This window comes from Schistocerca americana, chromosome 9 (assembly GCF_021461395.2).
Source record: "Schistocerca americana isolate TAMUIC-IGC-003095 chromosome 9, iqSchAmer2.1, whole genome shotgun sequence".
NCBI lineage: Eukaryota > Metazoa > Arthropoda > Insecta > Orthoptera > Acrididae > Schistocerca > Schistocerca americana.
Genome location: NC_060127.1, coordinates 74,160,962 through 74,183,216, shown reverse-complemented (window position 1 = coordinate 74,183,216; position 22,255 = coordinate 74,160,962).

The window sequence follows — 22,255 nt, the reverse complement described above, 5'->3', positions numbered from 1 at the left end:
CATCGCATTTGTCATCGCGTACTGGTCTTGATTCTATCTCCCCACCGGTGTACTCCACATACGACCAGACTATCATTTGGGTGTTCTGCCAGATTTAGAGACAGAGCTTCGTTGTGGAAACAGTTAAAAGAATCTCGCATCGGACTTCGCACAAAATATTGAGCTGTAGTAAAACTTCACCAATCATGGGGATTTTGCATTCTTTTAAATTTGGGATGCTTCTTTCGTTGATTCTGCAGTAGTGTTCTGACCTGTTTTGTGTACCATGGTGGATCAGTACTGCCCTTATATAAGATCTGTCCGTTTTCAAGCGCTAACATGAGATGAAGGCATGTTGTATAGTCACAGGCAGCAGATAAGCTTCTTTCCATTGTTTTTGTAAACCTCGAGTGGAATTCTTAAGTTTTAAGTTGTTATACACACATCAAAAAAAGTTTTGCATTATCCTGATTCCTAAAACTCCTGAAGATAGACGTTGACTGTGGATATTGTATCACAGACACAGCCCCTTTGACTGTTCAGAGACGTTACTAAACCCTCCCAAAGACGTAAACAACCATGTATGAGCAGCGCTTATTAGACGGAAGGGGTCAGAGAGCCGTTCAGTTGCAGTCATGTCACGACGAAGGAGGTACACGGCTCGTGTTGTCCGTAGTTCAGCCATGCCTAGATGGTAAATACCGCGGTTCAATCGCGTCCGCATTGTTACTTTGTGCCAGGAAGGGCTCTCAGCAAGGGAAGTGTCTAGGCGTCTCGGAGTGAACCAAAGCGATGTTGTTCGGACATGGAGGAGATACAGAGAGACAGGAACTGTCGATGACGTGCCACGTTCAGGCCGCCCAAGGGCTACTACTACAGAGGGTGACCGCTACCTACCGATTATGGCTCGAAGGAAACCTAACAGCAACGGCACCATGTTGAATAATGCTTTTCGTGCAGTCACAGGACGTCGTGTTATGACTCAAACTGTGCGCAATATGCTGTATGATGCGCAACTTCACTCTCTACGTCCGTGGCGAGGTCCATCTTTGCAACCACGACACCGTGCAGCGCGGTACAGATGGGCCCAGCAACATGACAAATGGACCGCTCAGGATTGGCATCACATTCTCTTCACCGATGAGTATCGCATATGCCTTCAACCAGACGATCGTCGGAGACGTGTTTGGAGGCAACTCGGTTAGGCTGAACGCCTTAGACGCACTGTCCAGTGGGTGCAGTAAGGTGGATGTTCCATGCTGTTTTAGGGTGGCATTATGTGGGGCCCACGTACGCCGCTGGTGGTCATGGAAGGCGCCGTAACGGCTGTACGATACGTGAACGCCATCCTCCGACCGATAGTGCAACCATATCGGCAGCGTTCGTCTTCATGGACGAGAATTCGCGTCCCCATCGTGCAAATCTTGTGAATGACTTCCTTCGGGATAACGACATCGGTCGACTAGAGTGGCCATCATGTTCTCCGGACATGAACCCTTCGAACATTCCTGGGATAGATTGGAAAGGGCTGTTCATGGACGACGTGACGCACCAAGCACTCTGAGGGGTCTACACCAAATCGTCGTTGAGGAGTGGGACAATTTGGACCAACAGTGCCTTGATGAACTTGCGGATAGTATGCCACGACGAATGCGTCAATGCAAGATGACGTGCTACTGGGTATTAGCGGTACCGGTTTGTACAGCAATCTGGACCACCACCTGTGATGGTCTCACTGTGTCGTTGTATAACATGCAATCTGTGGTTTTCATGAGCAACAAAAATGGCGGAAATTATTTTATGTTGATCTCTATTCCAATTACCTGTACAGGTTCCGGAGCTCTCGGAATAGAGGTAACGCAAAACTTTTTTTGATGTGTGTATAATGTCGCAATTTTTTTGTGGCTCTTCCCATTATTAACCGCTTAAAGTTAGTGGAGCATTGTGCTTCATTGATACCGCACTTCGCAACACAAGTAATGTCCAATGGCGACAGTAAGGGGCTACCATATAGACGAGATGGGACAAGTCTTCCCCACTGGATTTATACGTGTGCTATCTAATAGGCCATGTCACATGGTAACAAGTACACTATTGTCTAAGCAAAGCTGTACCAATTGTTACACCTTGCGTTTGATGCTCGTTCTGTCGACATTGCTATTAAAATAGCACTGATAGCGTTTCCCATTTTCTATAGTAACACAATATTTCAAAGCAGTAGAAATTTTACGAACAAAAATTACTTGTTCTTATAATATGGTTTATTTAAAAACGAAAATGGTTAATTAATATTTTGGTTTTTTGTTTAGTTAGTATTAAATTACAAAACCACCTGTTGTAACTGAGACCGAACAAACACCGAAAAATACGGGCTATTCAGAACTACAATGCTATTCAGGACTAAATTTAACTGGTCGGTTTTCCCCGTCCCTGCTGTTAACTGCTGCCGCTGATCGGTCCTGCATTCCCCACATCTCACACTCGTTCGCAACAGGCGATTAGTGGCGCCCCCTATATAAGGAGGCCGCTGTTGGGTGTACAGGCAGGCGGTGCGCGCGCGCTATCGCGCCGCATCGCCAGTCACGGAGCCCGTGATCCTCTCCACTCCAGAGGCCCCCTATCTGGTCCCGGATCGCCGCCTCCCCGGCTACTGTTCGCACCGAGCACTGCGGACCTTTATCAGATCGCCAGTAACACGGCGGACAACGAGTCAATACTAGTAGCTACCGCGGTGCCCACCTCGCAGGGCCACCAGGAGCTGCCCCGCAAACAACGGCAGCGTAGAAGCGGGAGCTCACGTTTCCTTGTCGCCCCTCAGCTAATTACATCGGCGCCCATAAATATTAGCCTTTACCCTAATACTGTCTCACCTGTAGAGAGTGTGTGTCTGGTCGACCTGTAGAGTGCCCGCAGAATAATATGGTCCGTAGATGCACGATCGGCAGGGCACGCGTAGGATGAGCGGTAGTGGTGGGGGTTGTGGGCAGGCGCTGTAGGGGAAATGCTGAGCACTGGAGGGGAAGGGCTCTTCTAACCTGCAGACAACTCTCACATTTTTTATAAATATTAAGAGGGCCCTCTTCACCCCCACACTTATATAATTTAAAAAGATCTGAGACCGCTTCTTTGATTAGTACCTAAAAAGAATGCCGCCGAAACTGCAGCGATTTTCGCCCGGCTTTTCAACCACTTGTAACTTTCACAGGAGCGTCATCAGTGGCGAATTCTGAGTAAAAGTTATACACTACTGGCCATTAAAGTTGCTACACCAAGAAGAAATGCAGATGATAAATGGGTATTCATTGGACAAATATATTATGCTAGAACTGACATGTGATTTCATTTTCACGCAATTTGGGTGATAGATCCTGAGAAATCAGTACCAAGAACAACCACATCTGGCCGTAATAACGGCCTTGATGCGCCTGGGCATTGAGTCAAACAGAGCTTGGATGGCGTGTACAGGTACAACTGCCAATGCAGCTTCAACACGATACCACAGTTCATCAAGAGTAGTGACTGGCGTATTGTGACGAGCCAGTTGCTCGGCCACCATTGACCAGACGTTTTCAATTGGTGAGAGATCGGGAAAATGTGCTGGCCAGGGCAGCAGTCGAACATTTTCTGTATCCAGAAAGGCCCGTACAGGATCTGCAACATGCGGTCGTGCATTAGGCTTCTGAAATGTAAGGTTTCGCAGGGATCGAATGAAGGGTAGAGCCACGGGTCGTAACACGTCTGAAATGTTACCTCCACTGTTCAAAGTGCCGTCAATGCGAACAAGAGGTGACCGAGACGTGTAACCAATGGCACCCCATACCATCATACCAGGTGATACGCCAGTATGGCGATGACGAATACACACTTCCAATTTGCGTTCACTGCGATGTCGCCAAACACGGATGCGACCATCATGATGCTGTAAACGGAATCTGGATTCATCCGAAAAAATAAAGGTTTGCCATTTGTGCACCCAGGTTCGTCGTTGAGTACACCATCGCAGGTGCTCCTGTCTGTGATGCAGCTTCAAGACTAACCGCAGCCATAGTCTCCGAGCTGATAGTCCATGCTGCTGCAAACGTCGTCGAACTGTTCGTGCAGATGGTTGTTGTCTTGCAAACGTCCCCATCTGTTGACTCAGGGATCGAGACGTGGCTGCACGATTCGTTACAGCCATGCTGATAAGATGCCCGTCATCTCGACTGCTAGTGTATGTGGCCGTTGGGATCCAGGCGTTCCTCCTGAACCCACCGGTTCCATATTCTGCTAACAGTCATTGGATCTCGACCAACGCGAGCAGCAATGTCGCGATACGATAAACTGCAATCGCGATAGGTTACAATCCGACCTTTATCAAAGTCGGAAACGTGATGGTACGCATTTCTCCTCCTTACACGAGGCATCACAATAACGTTTCACCAGGCAACGCCGGTCAACTGCTGTTTGTGTGAGAGAAATCGGTTGGCAACTTTCCTCTTGTCAGCACGTTGTAGCACCGGCGCCAACCGTGTGTGAATGCTCTGAAAAGCTAATCATTTCCATAGCACAGCATCTTCTTCCTGTCGGTTAAGTTTCGCGTGTGTAGCACGTCATCTTCGTGGTGTAGCAATTTTAATGGCCAGTAGTGTATTTCTCTTGCTGGCATGTTAAAATTTGCTTCTTTTGTCAATACAGTGTCACCTCACTAACATGGTGTGCAGAAGCAATTGGGAGAAATTCTGAAATAGTGCATTATTAAGTTTCTTAAGTGAGTAAGTGAGGAACAGTAAGGCCAATAGCTTATGAAAAAGCACATCCTCGGTACAAAGCTATATGTGTAGCGTCTTCACTTACGTTGCTTCACAATCCACAGAATTTATCTTTCCACCAGCTTTCGATAACCCTTTCATCGAAAGTGTCTCTAGTTAGTGGAATAGCAACTAATGAAGTTCTGTACAACAACCATATGGGAAAATACTCTTCTCTTTGCATGCCAAAATTTCATTTAAATACCTCAAGCCGATTATGAGATTTCAGGAATGCCTATGAACTTGGACAACCTTCATTTATTTGATCATTTTGCTGAAAAATGTCTCTTTCTCTGCAAAATATCATTAATAATAGAGAAAAAGTGTTGAGCAGTAATTGCTGATATCTCCACCTTTATATCCTTCTGCCTGCTAGGCATTCCTCTCATTGTGGTAACTCTTCAGAGCGTCAGATGGACGTAGGTACCAGCCTGGTATTCACTTAGTACAATGTGAAAAATCGCCTAAATACCACATCGTTTTATCACTGGCACAATACGATCGCAAATGAATGCTCTATGTCAGATCAGTTTTCTCGAGATTGCGAACAAATACAGACCTCCACCAAAGTCTAAAGAAAAATTCAATATGTTAGCTAAATATCATAAGCAGCAACATATTCTGCAATATGCACCAAACGCAAAATCATAACGACCCCTACTTTCCATTGCAAACTTTTTCGAATTTCGCGTGGTGCCTTACTCGCAAGCAGATATCACAATAACTATGACTATTAACGAAATGATGGATACGTCATTATGAACCTGACATATAAACATTTAAGTAATGCCAAAGTAAAATTTTTTTACCTAGTAGTTCGTCTGAGAAAGACTGCAGGGCATCCTCCTCGATTCTGCCATCGCAGCGCATCCCCGACTGGCCAAAAGTTTTCTAACAATGTCGGCCTCCCATTCCGTAAAGAACGAATGAACTCGCCCAGCGCTTTGGATGAAGACTGGTCTCTGCACATCAGCCACTGTAACCTGTGCAGACTTTTTCTTTATAAATTACACTTCGACGTTAAAGCAGCGAAAAATTGAGTCTAGAAAATTCCCCATAAGATTGAAACTGTGTGCCAGATTGGATTCGAACTGCAGTTGGCGGGCAGTGCTCTTTTGTTGTTATTGTCGTCTTCATGCTCTTCAGACTTGAGCCTGCTCTGATGCAGCGCCCCATGCTAGTCTCTTCATCTCTGCATAACTATTGCAACCTACACTGACTTAACGTCGTGGGATATGCAGGTAACATCGCCTGGGGCCTCTTATGGCCCAGTGAACTGCAGTGAGAAGCCATGGGAGTGAGTCTACAATTTACTGGTGTTCCTCTGGAAACAGTTGACACTAAATCGTTGGCTGATCAGTAGGCAATTCTGCTCTGTCAGTTTATGCAGGATCCACGGAACGAAGCCTGCGTCCATTATATCCGACATATGCTGTGTTGAGTTTAGGGCTCTGCGGTGGCTGTCTTTTGGACCTCCCCTGCACGTTACTGCAACCATTCTTGGAGACGTGGGAATGATGTGGAAGCATCATCTTGAGACACAGCAAACCCATCAGGGTCTTGGAAGGCCAAAAATGGGTGAAGATGGTCCTCGAGCAGCTCAGCATACTGTCCCTTCCACAACAAATGGGGGTACATTTCGTACCAAGAAAATACGCCCCACACTGTAACAGAGGCACCACTGCCTCGTAATACCTCTTCTTGGCTGGCAAGATCCATCGCTTCGTGTGGTCTGCACCACACACAGTGCCTGCCACACTTGAATTCGTGGTTCGTCCAATTATGTCATTGTCCCAGTATCCATCCCTGGTGCTGGTACCCGTCTTCCGACGTGTCTAGCACATCCTGTGTTTGGATTGAACTGTGATTTGCTGCTCTGTTGCCCTTCTGACGATCCGTCTCAGATGTCGCCGTTCACAGTTATCGTGGATGGCTGGACGGCCTGTAGTACGTCTGTTGTAGACTACGACACCCTCATTAAACCAATCAGGATACACCCCTGATATGGCTGAGGGTGTAAAGCTGAATTCGTGCGCCATTGTCGAAATCAGAATTCCCATACATTGGACACCAACCAGCTTACCCCATCCGAACGGCGTCAGTTCATGATGATGTTGCATGTTGCACAAATCACTTGCACAACCACTTCTCACAGGGGAACCTCCCCATCGCACCCCCCTCAGATTTAGTTATAAGTTGGCACAATAGATAGGCCTTGATAAACTGAACACAGATTAATTGAGAAAACAGGAAGAAGTTGTGTGGAACTGTGAAAAAATAAGAAAAATATACAAACTGAGTAGTCCATGGGCCACATAAGCAACATCATGGACGAAATTTGCCTATAAGCGTGAGCAGCTGCTGAACGAAAGATCCTTGGTTCAAGCCTTCCCTCGACTGAAAATTTTACTTTCTTTATTTTTGCATAGTTATTATCTGTCCGTTCGTTCATTGACATCTCTGTTCACTGTAATAAGTTTAGTGTCTGTGTTTTGCGACCGCACTGCAAAACCGTGCGATTAGTAGACGAAAGGACGTGCCTCTCCAATGGGAACAGAAAACATTTGATCGTAAGGTCATAGGTCAACCGATTCCTCCACAGGAAAACACATCTGATATATTCTATACGACACTGGTGACGGCATGTGCGTCACATGACAGGAATACGTTGTCGACCAACCTAACTTGTACACTTGGCGAATGGGTAAAAAGATTCTTCTACCTTGCCCGATTTAGGTTTTCTTGTGGATGTGATAATCACTCCCAAAAAAGTGATGAAAACATAAGAGTTTGTCACATAAACTGAAAATAAAAAATTAAAATTTACACTTGATGGAAGATTTGAGCCTAGGTCCTTTCGTTCCGCAGCTGCTCACGTTACCACGAGACCACGGCGCTCCTGCATTCCTATTGTCTATATTTTAGCTTACGTTCCCTTGAACTACTCAGTTTGTATATTTTGTTTATTTTTTCACAGTTCTACACAACTTCTTCCTGTTTTCTCAATTGATCTGTGTTCAGTTTTTCAAGGCCTATCCACTGTGCCAACTTATAACTAAATCTGAGGGGGGTGCGATGGGGAGGTTCCCTTGTCAGAAGGCCTTCTGCACAACTGCAGCTGACACATCGGGCGTGTGGTGTGCATCCAAAACAACTGCGCCATCTGTGCCCCTTAATGACATTTGCTAAGTCGGGATGAATGGGTGTTGTGTGTTGTCCTTAGGTTAGTTAGGTTTAAGTAGTTCTAAGTTCTAGGGGACTGATGACCATAGATGTTAAGTCCCATAGTGCTCAGACCCATTTGAACCATTTGCTAAGTCAGTGTATTTCCACTTGAGCCTCCTCACTGTATTCAAGCCTAGATCTTCCTCTACTATATTTCTGCTCTCTCCCACTGATACATACTTCCTTCCAACAATAAACTACCGATAGAGCTCGCGCAGTGGTTAGCACACTGGACTCGTATTCGGGAAGACGATGGTTTAAACCTGCGTTCAGGCATTCTGATTTATGTTCTGCTTGATTTCCCTAAATTAATTGAGGCAAATGCCGGGATGTTTCCCTCTAAAGGACACGGCTGACTTCCTTCCCCATCCTTCCTTAATTCGATGGGATCGATGACCTCGCTCTTTGGTCTCCTCCCCCAAATCAAGCAACCAACCATACATTATCAAACTGACGATTCCTTGATCTCTCTGGATTTGTCCTATCACTTGATGTGGTCCAATTATGCCATTAATATATTCTTTCCCCAATTTGTTTCAGTATCTCCTCGCTATTTTTCGTATCTACATATCCATTCTTCAGCGTGCTTGTATGGCAGGTCATTTCAGAACCTGTCATTCTCTTCTTATGTGAACTGTTCACATGCCCCGAACAACCCCTAATTTATTTGTTGATTGGCGACTCCATGTTGTCTTGTGCACTACGACCAGATAACAGGTATACTTGAAAAAAGAGACAGCATTGGTCGTATATTTTTTACTATTGCAAAATCGATTTTCTGTCACTGAGTGACCATCTTCATTGCTAGAAGTTAAAAATTTTTTTCACGTTACGATCAGAGAGTACAACATAGAAAATCACAATTACATCTGCATATGAACATAACACTTGTTAGAAACAAACCTATATTGTATAACTTAAATTGGGATGCACTGTTGTCACTAAGCTTACGGCAATCACATAGACTGAGGTCGCTGTTTACCTGCACTTGTTCAGCAGACCTCGGTATGACGGGGCTTGACACGCCCTCTATGTGACATGTGTCACGTGAAGACATAGTATTATTGGTTTTGCGAATTATTAACACTAAATAACTCTTGTACTTTTGTGAATGGTGTAGTAATTCAAATTTAAAATGTACGTACAACACATAGCAGACGCAGGAGAATATCTAAAATACATTGGTATATTGTTTTTTATAAACTATAAAACATAAAATAAATCGATGATAAGTTGTTAGAGTGCAGAACATATAAAAAGCAAAAGATAATGCCAAAGAATAATAAATGAACAACATAAAAAGAGGCGCAACACAGGTCTTTCTTAAAAAACGTAACACCCACCATCTGGCGTGGGAAGTCAAAAGTACAACGTTCGTAATTTATGTAACAAACGTTAATACCAAGGAGTCAAATATATAAAAAAATAATAACGTTAATACCAAGGAGTCAAATATATAAAAAATAATCACAGTACGAAACTGCCGTTACTTAATAATTAAAATGCCGTGCAAATATAAGGTGCGAACAAGTAGTATACATCAATCATCGAGAAACCATCGTGAGAAAGGACAAATAATAGTGTCACTTATACCAAAATGTACATCGTACTTTAGAGAAATCAAACATAGACTATGCACGATATCCAGCACTTATTCAAATAGCAAAAGAATTGTTAACATACATTAAAAATAATTACGTAAAGTGATAACCGGTTTGTATTACTTTGTGTCAACGCCTACGAGATGTCGACTGTCGTAAAATTATGTTCAGTAGGCGTCCATAAGTTCTGTAAATTACAGAACAAAAAGAAAGAAGCATCTTTTAAAAAACCGAAATTAGTAATGTTATTAAAACAAACTGAAAACATGTGTGTCAATGTGTTGAGGTAGTTAAAATAGCGGCCATTATACGTGTTCTCGTAGCGACTATGACTGAGGCGTTATATATAAGGGATAACAAGTAGCTGACTATGAATTGCAAATTGTGATAAATGACCACAAGTTGACTTTATTTGATAGTAAATCGGAGAAGCATTCCCAAAAAAGTGTGCTTCTCGATATCGCTTGCTCGTTAAGCAGCGTGATATCTGGAGCTTTATTATGTCAAAAGATCTCCATCTCTTCCATAAGGTCGAGAAGAAGGAGATCTTTTGTCGATTTTGCAATAGTAAAAAATATACGACCAATGCTGTCTCTTTTTTCAAGTATACCCCTAATTTATTGTTATATTAGAGGTATAACAAGTTCGTCTTTCTCAGAAGCGCTTTTCTGTGTATTGGCTGACTACATTTTAAACCTTCAATACTTCGGCCTTCACCACTTTACAGATAATTTTAAAGCTGGAGCAACTACAGTGAAGATAGTTATATATGATTGTTTGACAATTCAAACAGTGAACAATTTTTATACAATACAGGTGTTAAAACTATTAAAATGTAACTTAATGAAATATTCAATGGTCCGCTATAGCTGTATTATTTATAAGGGGGCTCTTTGTCGGTTGACATAGGCTGACAAGAGCATATTTTAATCGGAAAGTGTACAGCTCGCGACGTAACATAGACCTGACGTTCACCATTCACATTGAACCTTTTATCAATTGCGGAGGGCTGGATACTTTACCTAGCTACGCCAATTGTAACTCTGCGCCATTCTATGACGTATGGTTGGTTGGTTGATTTGGGCGAGGTCATGAGTCCCTTCGGATTAGGGAAAGGTGGGAAAAGAACTCGGCCGTGCTCTTTCAAAGGAACCATCCCGGTATTTGCCTGAAGTGATTTACGGAAATCACGGAAAACCTAAGTCAGGATGGCCGGACGTGGGTGTGAACCGTCGTCCTCCCGAATGCGAGTCCAGTGTGCCAACCACTGCGCCAACTCGCTCGGTGTGAGGTAAGACGTAGCATTTGTATTTGCACCGGAAGATGGAACTTGAAAGTTGCGGAACCGGTTGTGTGGGTTTATAAGTGGCCTGAACAAATACAGCTAAAGCGGACCATTGGATATTTCATTCAGCTCCATTTTAATAGTTTTAACACCTGTACTTTAGAAATAAAGTTTCATTACTTGAACTCTCAAGCAACCAATTTCTTTCGTAATAAATGCCGTCACCAGTCCTTGCATTTTCGCCATTAAATTTCGTGTTCCTGTATCCAAAGGTCAGACTTCTTTCATTCAACTCATTGCTCTTGAAACATAAACTCTTGGAAAGAAAATTTTTCTCGCCCATCGCCTAGTGCGTCCGTCAACATTTATTTTAACTCTGAAATGTACTGTAAGTACAGAACTTTGGCACGGACTTCAATGCGAGATGCCTTTAATAGGTTCCACAACGAAACATTGTCTCGAAATTTGGCAGAAAATCCGAAGAAATTCTGGTCGTATGTAAAGTACACAAGCGGCAAGACGCAGTCAATACCTTCGCTGCACAGTGCCGATGGTACTGTTACCGACGACTGTGCCACTAAAGCGGAGTTGTTGGACGCAGTTTTCCGTAATTCTTTCACCAGGGAAGACGAATCGAATATTCCAGAATTTGAAACACGAACAGCTGCTAGCATGAGTTTCTTAGAAGTAGATACCTTAGGGGTTGCGACAAATCGCTTGATACGGGTAAGTCTTCAGGTCCACATTGTATACCGATTAGGTTCCTTTCAGATTACCCTGATACAATAGCTCCCTACTTAGCAATCATATACAACCGCTCGCTCACCGATAGATCTGTACCTGCAGATTGGAAAATTGCGCAGGTCGCACCAGTGTTTAAGAAGGGTAGTAGGAATAATCCATCGAATTACAGACCTATATCATTGACGTCGGTTTGCAGTAGGGTTTTGGAGCGTATACTGTATTCAAACATTATGAATCACCTCGAAGTGAACGATCTATTGATACGCAATCAGCATGGTTACAGAAAACATCGTTCTTGTGCAACACAGCTAGCTCTTTATTCGCACGAAGTAATGGCCGCTATCGGCAGGGGATCTCAAGTTGATTCCGTAGTTGTAGATTTCCGGAAAGCTTTTGACACCGTTCCTCACAAGCGACTTCTAATCAAGCTGCGGGCCTATGGGGTATCGTCTCGGTTGTGCGACTGGCTTCGTGATTTCCTGTCAGGAAGGTCGCAGTTCGTAGTAATAGACGGCAAATCATCGACTAAAACTGAAGTGATATCAGGTGTTTCCCAGGGAAGCGTCCAAACTGAAGTGATATCAGGTGTTCCACAGGGAATCGTCCTGGGACCTCTGCTGTTCCTGATCTGTGTAAATGACCTGGGTGACAATCTGAGAAGTTGTCTTAGGTTGTTCGCAGATGATGCTGTAATTTACCGTCTAGTAAGGTCATCCGAAGACCAGTATCAGTTGCAAAGCGATTTAGAAAAGAATGCTGTATGGTGTGGCAGGTGGCAGTTGACGCTAAATAACGAAAAGTGTGAGGTGATCCACACGAGTTCCAAAAGAAATCCGTTGGAATTCGATTACTCGATAAATAGTACAATTCTCAAGGCTGTCAATTCAACTAAGCACAACGAACAACTTCAGTTGGAAAGACCACAAAGACAATATCGTGGGGAAGGCGAGCCAAAGGCTGCGTTTCATTGGCAGGACACTTCGAAGATGCAACAAGTCCTCTAGAGAGACAGCTTACACTACACTCGTTCGTCCTCTGTTAGAATATTGCTGAGCGGTGTGGGATCCTTACCAGGTGGGATTGACGGAGGACATCGAAAGGGTGCAAAAAAGGGCAGCTCGTTTTGTATTATCACGTAATAGGGGAGAGAGTGTGGCAGATATGATACGCGAGTTGGGATGGATGTCATTAAAGCAAAGACGTTTTTCGTCGCCGCGAGATCTATTTTCGAAATGTCAGTCACCAACTTTCTCTTCCGAATGCGAAAACATTTTGTTGAGCCGAACCTACATAGGTAGGAATGATCATCAAAATAAAATAAGAGAAATCGGAGCTCGAACAGAAAGGTTTAGGTGTTCGTTTTTCCCGCGCGCTGTTCGGGAGTGGAATGGTAGAGAGATAGTATGATTGTGGTTCGATGAACCTTCTGCCAAGCATTTAAATGTGAATTGCAGAGTAACCATGTAGATGTAGATGTAGATGGGATGTAATAAATTCTATATATCACTCCTTTGCTGTTTTGTGGCATGTCTTTGGTCCAAACTACGCTCCTAAAACGTCGCACGAATGCTTCTGCCTCTCTGCCACGTCACTGATTCTCTTTCTCATTTCTTCCATTTTCCTCTATCACACTTCACAAATACTCGACACTTCCCACCTTCTTCCGCTGTTCCTCCAATCCTCGTTCCGCTGGTTGCTCTATCTTTCTGTATAGCTGCAATCAGGATCTCATATTTGTTACATTATCTTCTGTACTGTCTCACAGTGTCTTCCCAAGCATCCAGCTGTTCCTGAATCTCCTCCTCCCTGTTTCCCCAGATCATCAGGTTATCTGCGAACATAATTGCTTACATCTTACCTTCTCCAGGATTTATTTGTGTTACTGATTTTGACTGATTGAACTTATTATCTACCGAGCGAGGTGGTGCAGTGGTTAGACACTGGACTCCCATTCGGGAGGACGACGGTCAATCCCGCGTCCGGCCATCCTGATTTAGGTTTTCCGTGATTTCCCTCAGTCGCTTCAGGCAAATGCCGGGATGGCTCCTTTCAAAGGGCACGGCCGACTTCCTTCCTCATCCTTCCACAATCCGATGACCTCGCTGTCTGGTCTCCTTCCCCAAACAACCCAACACCAACCAACTTATTATCTTGAAGTGGGAAGCTTTATAAAAATTATAAACAATCGTTCTTAGAAAAATCCAGAATCTCCATGAATTGAACTTTCAACAGTTGTGGTCAGCTACGAATTTTAACTTGGAAGTCCAGGGAGTCAGACCAATACTTTTGTCAGGGTTATACTAACTGTTAATCCTTGGGTATTGTCGGGGAATAGATCTTAGGCCCCTGTACTAGGGGTTTGCACCTGGATCAGGTTCTAGAATTCTTGTGCGGCACCTTAGAGAAGGCTGTAGAACTGGCTAGCAACACCGATTATGGGGGTAATACTGACCTCTCAATAGCCAGAAGGCCATACGTTCTTAATCTGGCATGCCTGCTGCAACGGCGCGGATACTATGTGTTCGTCCTACAGAAAGAATGTTCACTCTCCTTGCGGTGATTTCTTCTTCTGCATTCCGGTCCATATGCCTGCCCTGTTAAAAACGAATTATGTGACTCTGCTGGGAAAACTGTAATAGAACCAGTAGCAATATACGAGTCCCTCGAGTGCAATAAATGTTTTGTTGGTATCTGGTTGGCTGACCTGTTAAACGACGGATAGTTTGTGAGTGAAAACTTCAATTTATTGGCACTTGAGTGTTACAAAACACCGTTCTAATCTGATGTTACACTTTCGACACACTAACACGCGATCACAGTCACTCGTAAAAGCCAGCTTATGATAATTAATCGAACTCGTTCCCAAAAGTATTACCAAACGGATTATCTGCGACAGAATGCTCGTCATATATCACACAATTTGACAACTGCGAATGTTCCGTTTGCGGTCACAGCTTATCTAGAACGCCGTGCGGATTTTAATTATACAAAAGTCACAGTCTATATATTAAGATCGGAATTTCACGAGTTAGTTTTTCGCATACGTTCTCATCCTCTTTGCGGCACTCCACGGTCAAGTTTTAATCTTTATTCCGCAAAAGTATTACACCTATTCAGAGCTCCTTATATCTGCGCCCAAATATGATGATGGCTGAGCTCCAAACTGCACTCTTTAGTGTTCACAAAGCAATTATTTAGCCCACAAAATACTCGCGAACCTACTGTCCTCTGATTCGCTGATACACATCATAGCCAATCCGGTATTGGTACTAAAGCACTCAATTCCACTTCTTTTACATTTGATCCACCACAACAAGACCTTTTATGAACAATATACTAAAGGAACAAACTTAGAAATTCCACAAATATCAAAGCAACTCCCTCTTTAAATAACAGTATTATCATAAATTGTTTCTTGTTTTCTCAGTCCCATAAATTGGCTAGTTGTACATTGCAAAATTCCCCTGAGAGTATAATTCGGTTTCTCTGTACAGCTACAGTTGTCACGCTAAAGTGTACTCAGTTAATGGGCATAACACTATTCAAAAAATGGTTCAAATGTCTCTGAGCTCTATGGGATTTAACATCTGAGAGCATAAGTCCCCTACAACTTAGAACTACTTAAACCTAACTAACCTAAGGACATCACACACATCCATGCCCGAGGCAGGATTCGAACCTGCGACTGTAGCGGTCGCGCGGTTCCAGACTGTAGCTACTAGAACCGCTCGGCCACTCCGGCCTGCTAACAATACTCATTTAATATCTTTTTGCCATTCACATCACCATTCAAGTTAGTAAACAAATCAGCAATAATTAATGACAGTAGTGATAGTCACAATAATTACAGCTTTTTTCCAAAATATATTTTAATTACTTGATTATTTTATGTTCCGTAAGAGGCTGACACCTTTCCGCCACAGTAGACCGCCTCTGTCACGCGATAACCGTGACTCACTGTCTCGAACTATTTGCCCGTTGCCATCTCTTACTTAACGTAGGCGCGATATGCAGCACTACGCCTCATTATCATTGCAAATTAAATTAATTAATTACAAGAAAAGCCCTTTTTCTGACAACTAAGAAGGAAGGTAAAGGAACTGAAACCAGTATTTCCTTTTCTAGTTATTAAACTAAATTGCTCGAGCTACACACTCACGACTCGCCTTGACAACCTTAACTTCAACTAACAGTTCATCGCCTGCCTTCCAAACTTCACGAAATCTTCTCCTGCATACCTTGTGGTACTAGCACTCCTGGAAGACGGGATGTAGCGAAGACACGGCTTAGTCCAGAGCCTGGGGGTCCAGTGTCTGCAATCAGTGTTCCAGTCTGCGGCGGAATATCACCCTGGCTTGTCAGTAGAAAGAGCTTGATCAGTCGGTGGGAACACTGACAGAGGACTTAATGGTCCTCAACTCGTACTTCGAAAAATGGAGACTGAAGCCCAGTAGCAGCAACAGCGAGGTTTGTGCATTTCACCTCAACAACAAACAATCTAACACTGACCTCAAGGTGCAATTTGATGCCAGTATTCTTCGTCACAAAATGTACGCCAGGTATCTTGGCACTCGACTGCACTCTGTCTTATAACAATCATCTGGAAAACACGTCACAGGCAAAATAAAAAATCCCAACAACATGATTCATATGCTATCTGCTCGATCGTGTTGAAACATGCAATCGCCGTCCCCGAATTGCTCTTCAACAGTGGGAAGCAAGAACTTGCTTAAATCATCAATGTAGGTCTGTGCTGTGATAGTGCCACGCAAAACAACAAGGGGTGCAAAAAAAATGGTTCAAATGGCTCTGAGCACTATGCGACTTAACTTCTGAGGTCATCAGTCGCCTAGAACTTAGAACTACTTAAACCTAACTAACCTAAGGACATCGCACACATCCATGCCCGAGGCAGGATTCGAACCTGCGACCTCTCGTGGTCGTGCGGTCGCGTTCTCGCTTCCCACGCCCGGGTTCCCGGGTTCGATTCCCGGCGGGGTCAGGGATTTTCTCTGCCACGTGATGGCTGGGTGTTGTGTGCTGTCCTTAGGTTAGTTAGGTTTAAGTAGTTCTAAGTTCTAGGGGACTTATGACCACAGCAGTTGAGTCCCATAGTGCTCAGAGCCATTTGAACCATTCGAACCTGCGACCGTAGCGGTCGCGCGGTTCCAGACTGTGGCGCCTAGAACCACACGGCCACTCCGGCCGGCACAAGGGGTGCAAGCCCCCTCCATGAAAAACACGACCACACCATAATACCACCACCTCCGAATTTACTTTTGGCACTGCACACGCTGGCAGAAGACGTTCACCGGGTATTCGCAATTCCACTGTTCAGTCATCCAATGTTTACGCTCCTTATACCAAGCGGAGCGTCGTTTGGCACTTACCGGCGTCATGTGTGAAACCCAAGTTTTCTCGCCTCCCACCTAACTGTCATAGTACTTGCAGTGGATTCTGATACAGTTTGGAATTCCTGTGTGATGGTCTCGATAGATGTCCGCCTATCACACATTACGACCCTTTTCAACTGTCGGCGGTCTCTGTCAGTCAACAGACGACGTCGGCCTGTACGCTGTTGTGCTGTTCGTGCTCCTTCACGTTTCCACTTCCACATTGGAAACAGTGGACCTAGGGATATGTAGGAGTGTTGAAATTTCGCGTACAGACGTATGAGACAAGTGACACCCAATCACCAACCACATTCGAAGTCCGTGAGTTCCGCGGACCGCCCCATTCTGCTCTCTCAAAATGTCTAATGACTACTGAGGTTGCTGATATGGGGGACCTGGCAGTAAATGGCAACACAACACACCTAATATGAAAAACAGGTGGTTTTGGAGGTGTCCGTATAATTTTGATCACATAGTGTATTCTTACTACATGACTCCTCTAACCAGTGTATAGCATGGCAATTGTGAAGACTACAGAAGGAGAACATACACGTAAATGACCAGCGGAAAGTTATAAATTTGTGTGCATACTGAAGCGCCAAAGAAACTGGTATAGGGATGATTATTCAAATACAGACAAACAGGCAGAAAACGGCGCTGCGGTCGGCTGAGGCTATAGAAGACATCAAGTGTCTGGTGCAGTTGTTAGATCGGTTACTGCTGCTACAATGGCAGATTATCAAGATTTAAGTCTACATCTGCATCTACACTTATACTCCGCAAGCCACCCAACGGTGTGTGGCGGAGGGCACTTTACGTGCCACTGTCATTATCTTCCCTTTCTGTTCCAGTCGCGTATGGTTCGCGGGAAGAGCGAATTTCGGAAAGCCTCCGTGCGCGCTCGAATCTCTCTAATTTTACATTCGTGATCTCCTCTGGAAGTATAAGTAGGGGGAAGCAATATATTCGATACCTCATCCAGAAACGCACCCTCTCGAAAACTGGACAGCAAGCTACACCGCGATGCAGAGCGCCTCTCTTGCAGAGTCTGCCACTTGAGTTTGCTAAACATCTCCGTAACGCTATCACGCTTACCAAATAACCCTGTGACGAAACGCGCCGGATGAGCAATACTCAAGTATAGGTCGGACGAGTGTTTTGTAAGCCGCCTCCTTTGTTGATGGACTACATTTCTGAGGAATCTGCCAATGAACCTCAACCTGGTACCCGCTTTATCAAGAATTAATTTTATGTGATCATTCCACTTCAAATCATTCCGTACGCATACTCCCAGATATTTTACAGGAGTAACTGCTACCAGTGTTTGTTCCGCTATCATATAATCATACAATAAAGGATCCTTCTTTCTATGTATTCGCTATACATTACATTTGTCTATGTTAAGGGTCAGTCGCCACTCCCTGCACCAAGTGCCTATCCGCTGCAGATCTTCCTGCATTTCGCTGCAATTTTCTAATGCTGCAACTTCTCTGTATACTACAGCATCATCCGCGAAAAGCCGCATGGAACTTCCGACACTATCTACTAGGTCATTTATATATATTGTGAAAATCAATGGTCCCATAACACTCCCCTGTGGCACGCCAGGGGTTACTTTAACGTCTGTAGACGTCTCTCCATTGAGAACAACATGCTGTGTTCTGTTTGCTAAAAATTCTTCAATCCAGCTACACAGCTGGTCTGATATTCCGTAGGCTCTTACTTTGTTTATCCGGCGACAGTGCGGAACTGTATCGAAAGCCTTCTGGAAGTCAAGGAAAATAGCATCTACCTGGGAGCCTGTATCTAATATTTTCTGGGACTCATAAGCGAGTTGGGTCTCACACGATCGCTCTTTCCGGAATTCATGTTGATTCCTACAGAGTAGATTCTGGGTTTCCAGAAACGACATGATACGCGAGCAAAAAACATGTTCTGAAATACTTTTGAATGCATTACGGGAACAACAGTGATCAATGTCTTATAAATATTTACCATTAAAAACAGTCTTGATCACGATTTGTTTATCAAGGTGACCGGTTTCGACCACTACTGTAGTCATCTTCAGACCATAGAGTAGAAACCTCTTTCTGTTGGAGAATCACTACTGATTCTCCAACAGAAAGAGGCTCCTACTCAATGGTCTGAAGATGACCACAGTGGTGGTCGAAACCGGTCACCTTGATAAATAAATCGTGATAAAGACTGTTTTTAATAGTAAATATGTTCTGAAATTCTACAACAGATCGACGTCAGAGATATAGGTTTATAGTTTTGCGCATATGCTCGACGACCCTTCTTGAAGACTGGGGCTACCTGTGTGCTCTTTTCCAATCATATGGAAACTTCCGTTCCTCTAGAGACTTGCGGTACACGGTTGTTAGAAGGGGGGGGGAGGGGGGGGGGGGGAAAGTTCTTTCGCGTGCTCTGTGTAGAATCGAATTGGTATCCCGTGAGGTCCAGTGGACTTTCCTCTGTTGAGTGATTCCAGTTGCTTTTCTATTCCTTGGACACTTATTTCGATGTCAGCCATTTTTTCGTTCGTGCGAGGATTTGGAGAAGGAACTGTAGTGTGATCTTCCTCTGTGAAACAGCTTTGGAAAAAGGTGTTTAGTATTTCAGGTTCACGCGTGTCATCCTCTGTTTCAATATCATCATCCCGGAGTGTCTGGATATGCTGTTTCGAGCCACGTACTGATTTAACGTAAGACCAGAACTTCCTAGGATTTTCTATCAAGTGAATTTGAAGGTGGTGTTATAGCCGGCGCACGAGCGATGGGACACAGTATCTCCGAGGTAGTGATGAAGTGGGGGATTTTTCCATACGGCCATTTCACAAGTGTACCGTGAATATCAGGAATCCGGTAAAACATCAAATCTGCAACATCGCTGCGGACGGAAATAGATCCAGCAGGAACGGGACCAATGGAAAAGAATCGTTCAACGTGACAGTTGTGCAACCCTTGCTTCTGTTTCCCAAGGTGGAATGTTTCACAGCACTGTTGAAAAATGTCAATATACGCAGAAACGTCTTTCGGATGCAAACTTGAATCCGTCGTGTCACACCATCGATGAGATTATCAAGCAAAGGCTGGTGCAAGTTGTCCCAGCCTTCAGCAGAGATTATGCAGAAGTAACGCTACAGCGCGTAGTTGTGGTCGATGTCCGATAATAGCTCGCTTCAATCGACCCCACTGCTCCGGGGAACAGGTAGCTCACTCAGTTAGGGTGGTCGCAGCAAGGTGACGGGACGTGTTCACGAGAGCAGCACATCTGCAGGCGACTTAGCGTCCATTACTGTACCACATCAGTTTGAATCAGCTTCCCTGGTTGACAAGCTGTCTGCGTGTAACGTGGTGATGCGGACCTAATTATTCGCTGCTGCTGTACTTCGTGCCATGGTGGATGTTCCCTCCAATGTTCCACAAATATCTCTGGTTCTTCCTTACTTTTGTTTCATTTCAACTGAGAGGTTACGATCTCTTCGAGTGTGGTGTTCTACATGCAAGCAGTGCTCATGTTCCCTGTGTGTGTGTGTGTGTGTGTGTGTGTGTGTTCACAGTCGTCAGGGGAGACCATCTGCCCGGTACAGGAACAGCCACAATAGCAACATACCTGCGCGGAGTTTTTGTTGCTGTGTATACATTTATGTGACCCACCGTCAGTACAGCTCAGCACCTGGAGTCATCCATCAGCCGCCTCTTTTGCGCCGTCGTTCGGTGCCTACATCATCTCGTCTCACCACCCACGCCGGCGCTTTCGTTCAACACCCACGTTGCCTCCGGGTTCGTCGTCGACGCCTTTCGTCACTCACCTCGCCACTGTTTCTTTTTTTTCTCCGCGCCTGTGGCAGCTCCTGCTTTCGCCGGTGAACTGCTACAGGCGTTGTTCTCCATCACCTGCTGCCATCGTCGACAGAGCAAGGACCACCCTCCACCACAGTCATCCTCGATTCTCCTCCAGCTGCACAGTCGCCACAATAGACTCTACTCTTCTAGAACCATACGAACGTCGAAAACGTCAAGAATCTTGCGCTGGAGGATGACGGTAAACTGAAAACATGCCCAGTCACTATAAACGACTCTGAAGAGTTGCCCACAAAGCAGAATTGCGTTTTCTGTACCTACACTACTGACCGACTAAAAAATATAGTCACCCAGTCACTCAGCTACTGCAGCACGTCACCTATCTAAGGGCTTCGAGGAGCAACAGAAATTTGATTCCCAGTATTTAATACACAGTAATTATTGACCGAATTCAAATATTTAAAGAGCTGTAGTAATCTACTCACTTAGAGGTATAGTCTTAAGATAAAGGTTTAACACAATAAGTAAAATAGTTACCAGTAGTAAAACGCTAATGTCGCAGCACAAGAAGGGGGAATGTATGTTTTTCTACAAGACTGACAGAGAAGTAGGGAACCAGCTGCCTCTGCCCTCATTCCACCCTCCTCACCAAGCCACGCGGGATTAGCCGAGCGGTCTTGGGCGCTGCAGTCATGGACTGTGCGGCTGGTCCCGGCGGAGGTTCGAGTCCTCCCGCGGGCATGGGTGTGTGTGTTTGTCCTTAGGATAATTTAGGTTAAGCAGTGTGTAAGCTTAGGGACTGATGACCTTAGCAGTTAAGTCCCATAAGATTTCACACACATTTGAACATTTCCTCCTCACCAAAAATGTCGGCATGCGAACACATTGGCGCTCTTTTATCACATAAAATTTTAAATGTCTCCAACTGTCTCCCTTTTCTCCGGCTGATTTACAGTAACCCCATAGCCCTGGCTTCTCCCCTCTCACTTTACACTATCTCCTTTTATCTTTCTTTCCCATTGCCATTGTTTCCACCCTAATTCGGCGGCTCAGCTATTGTGAAGGTAACTTATATATACTTTCCCCTATACCCAAATGTTTAAAATTTCTGTCCATAATGCACCCTCTCCTATACCTACGTATTTAAGGACCCAGACCCTCAAGCCTATGTATCGCCTCTCCTCATCAGTATTTTTCATTCCCACAGTCTTCTCTCTCTTTTGCTCGCATTGCTTCTCTCTCTCTTCATCTTCTAGTGCCATTCACTGACCATCAATATCTTGTCCTTCTTTGGCTCCCTCTGCTTCTATGTTTCACTCTCTTACCATCTCCCTTCCTCTCTCTACCCTCTCTCCCACCCTCCCTCTCTCTCTCTCTCTCTCTCTCTCTCTCTCTCTCTCTCTCTCTCACCCTCTGTGTCTCTCTCTCTCTCATC